This window comes from Cherax quadricarinatus, chromosome 8 (genome assembly GCF_038502225.1).
Source record: "Cherax quadricarinatus isolate ZL_2023a chromosome 8, ASM3850222v1, whole genome shotgun sequence".
In the NCBI taxonomy this organism is placed as follows: domain Eukaryota; kingdom Metazoa; phylum Arthropoda; class Malacostraca; order Decapoda; family Parastacidae; genus Cherax; species Cherax quadricarinatus.
The window spans coordinates 57,478,742-57,483,199 of NC_091299.1; the positions used below are offsets into that span (position 1 = coordinate 57,478,742).

The 4,458-nt window shown below is 48.5% G+C and overlaps 1 non-coding gene across 1 annotated transcript; it reads left to right on the forward strand.

The window, feature by feature from the left end:
* Window positions 1-915: 915 nt before the first annotated feature.
* On the forward strand, window positions 916-1,022 carry LOC128685535 (U6 spliceosomal RNA). Its single transcript, XR_008406521.1, has one exon. It is a non-coding gene; the product is annotated as a U6 spliceosomal RNA (small nuclear RNA).
* The last annotated feature ends 3,436 nt before the right edge of the window (window positions 1,023-4,458 follow it).

The window sequence follows — 4,458 nt, forward strand, 5'->3', positions numbered from 1 at the left end:
AGTAGATAGAAATATCGGGAAGGGGGGTGGGGTGGTATTGTATGTCCGAGATCGCTTGAACTGTTGCAAAAAAACTGGTATTAAGTCTGAAGTAACACATACAGAGTCTGTTTGGATAGAATTTTCAGAGGGGCATGAAAAACTGATTTTAGGTGTGATATACCGTCCCCCAAACTTAGATAGGGACCAAGGGAGACTACTATGGGAGGAAATTGTTAAGGCCACAAGGCACGATAATGTAGTAATAAAGTTGGTAGAATTACCGACAATATGTAAAGTAAAAGGACACAAGTGTAACTAATGTGACATTTTATTGTGGCAACGTTTCGCTCTCCAGGAGCTTTATCAAGCCATTACAAACAATTCATGGACACAGAGGGTATATAAAGGCTCAGAGTGAGGTGCAATACTAGTGAGGTACCATTTCGATGTTCACTAGTGGTAGTAGTAGTAGTAGTAGTAGTAGTAGTAGTAGTAGTAGTAGTAGTAGTAGTAGTGGTGGTGAATAAAGTAATACAATATGGTAGAGCAATTAATTCGTACATGAGTAAAAGGATATAAAAGCTATTACTTGGGTAACATAAAAATAGGTTGGACAAATATAGACTGGAAAGAGGCAGCTTGTTTCAGTGTTCACTCTCTGTAATGTGCTTTGTGTAGTATAACAGGAGAGACTATGTGATGGCACGGTTTACTGTTTTCAGGAGGATTCTTGCTAAGACTTCGGAGATGGTGAAACTGCCGTTGTTTTGTTTAATTGTATTCGAAACTGCGATTAGTGCTGATTCGAGGCACTTGAGTTTGCGGAAATTAGTTTCTCATGAAATTCAGAGACGCCCAATTAGTGATCAAAGAAACTAATTTCCGCAGACGCAAGTGCCTCGAATCAGCACTAATCGCGTATATAATCCTTATGAACTTGCTTCGGCAGTACATATACTAAAATTGGAACGATACAGAGAAGATTAGCATGGCCCCTGCGCAAGGATGACACGCAAAATCCTGAAGCGTTCCACATGGTACATTCGCTGCCTGACCACGGTAGAGTGCGGTTGTGCTCTGCACCCCTCTGCTGTTTTCAGGTGAGCTACCTTGTACCAACATGGCGCTGAGTGTGAGGAGGCGCGTAAATACTATTGGTATTGAGCTGCTTCGTGCGGCGATTTCACCCTCTTCAGCGCAGGTTTTACTCCCAACAATCATTAGGGAGACCATTGGAATCCAGGACGATGAGGTGTATGGTGTAGCCCTGACTGGGGCTTACAGAATCTTCGTCAAACTGAATTCCACGTCCGTGTACGAGTCTTTGGTGACGAGATTCCAAGACGTGAGTCTTGACGCTACTCCAGCTGTGAAGGTGCGTTTGATCGACGTATCTCGCCACTTTACGTGAGTTAAGATTCGTAATGTCCCATTTGAGGCAGATGAGGCTGACATCAGGAATGTTTTTGAGGCATATGGGACCGTACATCTGGCACAACAGGGCAAGTGGACGGCAGGTGCTTACATGGGCCGTCTGGAGGGAACCTTTTCCCTGAAGATGACTCTGAGACATCCCATACCGTCTTACGTCGTGTTGGAGGACTTCAGGACGCAAGTTATGGTATCGTATGCCAGACAGAGACGTACGTGCAGAATGTGGGGCGTACGACCATATGGCGGCAGCGTGTGTGAAGCTGAGGAGGGCGCCTGCATAAACTGGTGAAGCACCAGTTACCAGCGTGATAGCTGTTGTTGAGAGCCCCACGCGAAAGCAAGGGCTTGGGCGCTTGTGGAGTGAAGAGGTGGAGGATTCCAAAGAGGAGAATGGCGTGTGTGAGGTAAGCTGTGACGTAAAAGGATCTGTCACTAGGCAAGGGAAAAGTACAGAAGTGCAAGTGCAGGAGGAGCTGCAGGCTCTAGAGGAAGAGCTTCAGGAAGTGTTAAGGACATTGACGCCGCCTGCAGAGGATGTTGTTCCTGAGCTGGTGAGAGGCACGGCGTTGCCTGTAGAGGAATGTAATGATAAAAACCATAGCAGGGTTGACGGGCCAACTAGTAAGAGTGAGTTGTCGCCGTGTGCTGTGGAACGAGGCGTGGTGGAGGTTGAGGTACATCGTGAGGGAACCTCATTAGATAACATGGATGTGGAGGGCATCACGAGGAAGAGAGCGGCGGCGTCAGACTCAGATGATGTCCTGACGCCGGCGCAGAGGTCTGGGAGGAAGGAAGAGCACTGTCGAGGTAGTCACGATAAGAGGCATCGCAAAAAAAGGGGGGGGTTGATAGTGTGAAGCCTTCTGCTGACTCTGGGGCAGGAGGCCCTGGGATGAATGAAGAGAGGAGGAAGGGTTGGAAACTATAAAGAGGCCTTAGGTGTATGACTGTGAACGTAAATGGACTGTGTAATAGTGTGAAGAGGGAATGGTTTCGAATGTTTCTGTATAAATATAGGGTGGATATAGTGTTCCTGCAAGAACACAATTTCAAGGAGGGAAGAGTGCTCGAGGTGGAGGGGTTTCGGGTCATGACTCTGCCATCTGTACGTCTGAAAGGTGGTGTGGGTATATTGATCAGGGAGGCGAGCCTGTTTGTGTTGCTAAGAAGTGAGGGGGGAGGGGGAGGAGAGTATTGCGCGTGGATGGGTGGTGGATGGGGCAGAGGGTATCCTTTGTGTGTATGCACCAGCAGAAAATGATGTGAGGGTAAAAAGGGATTTTGTATGTGATGAACTAGTTTTCTTCTTACATGGTATACCTGCAGTGGCCATCGTTGGTGGGGACTGGAACTGCGTTATTAGGAGGGCTGACGTGGAACCAAAAGGGGCGGGGCACGTGTCGGCGGCCTTGCGAGATCTTTTGAGGGATATTCAGTTGTGGGATGCGGTTGGAGGAGGGGCGTGGGAGGTAGAGCACACTTTTGTAAGACGGGGTTACGCGGCTAGGTTGGATAGGCTGTATATATCTCAAGGGGTTTGGTTGACATTTTTCCGCACAATAGAAGTAGTTTATTCGGATCATCGGGCGGTAGTAGCAGAGGTGGGGTGGGAGTCACTAGCAGGTATATCTAGGGGTTATTGGAAGTTAAATACAAGTGTGTTAGGCGATGAGGAGGGGATAGAGGGATTTGCAACGCTGTGGGAGGGGTTACGTGCAGAGGTAAATGGGGTAGAGGATGTGGTGATGTGGTGGGATGGTGTGGCTAAAGAACGAATTAAGCAGTATTACGTAAAGGAAGGGAAATGTATCAATTCTTTAAAATGTGGGCTTGCCAACTATTTGGAGGATAGGTTACGGGGTTGTTATGCTAGGGGGGCGGTGGCGGGCACTTATCCAATGGATGATATTATGGCAATTAAAGGGAGGCTGCGTGAGGTACAGGATGAGAGGTTTCAAGCGGTGCAGGTACAGGCGGGGGTGGAAGAGGTGTTATGGGGCGATAGACCTTCATCGTGCATATTGCGTAGGCAGAAACAAAGACAGCAGGCAATGACTATACCATGGTTGGAGGTTCATGAGTCAATAGGAGGGTACAGGGAGGGGGAGGTCATACAAGCTACGGAAGGAATGGGGGCGTTTGCTGATAAGTGGTATGAAAAGTACTGGCAACGAGAAGGGGTAGAGGATGGGGTTTTAGAACAGGTGTGTGGGAGTGTGGTATGTCAGTTGCGTAACAGTGATAGGGAAGCACTGGGTGAGGAAATAACTGAGGGGGAAATATGGAGGGCTTTAAGTGGAATGCGAAAGGGCAAAGCACCGGGAAATGATGGACTCCTGGCAGAGTTTTATCAGCAGCATTGGGAATTAATGAGGCATTTTTTGGTTAGGTTATTAAATTGCATGAAGGAGAGAGGTGAGCTGGGTGAGAAGCAGGCAACGGCTGTCGTTGTATTGGTACCGAAGGGTAAGGGGCAGCATACGCTTCGGGATTACCGGGCGATCTCGTTGTTATGCGCAGATTACAAATTGTTTGCGAGGATTTTGGGAAATTGGGTCAAGTGTGTGGTGGGGCGGGTAGTATCAAAAACTCAGTTTGGTTTGCCAGGGAGGTCTATGGAGGAGGGGCATGGGTTACTTAGGGATTTCGTGGAAGCAAAAGGGGGTGAGGGGGAGGGGGAGGGGGGAGGGGGGAGGTTTGGTGGCGCTCGATTGGCAAGGGGCATACGATAGAGTGGATCGGAAAGCATTGAAAACCATCCTCAGGGGTCAGGGGTTTGGGGAAGAAATAGTGGGTTGGGTTGAGGCGTTGTATGGAGGTGCAATGGCGAGGGTACAGATTAATGGTCGATTGGGTGGGAAGATTGTAATGGGTAGGGGACTTAGGCAGGGGTGTCCTATGTCACAATTATTGTTTGCGTGCGTACAGGACCCCATTTATAGATTGGTGGAGCAGCGTATGTGTCTCGTAGAGGGACCAGGGTGTGAGGTTGCGAGGGTTTGGCCAGTTTTAATTGGGTATGTGGATGATACAACTGTTCTG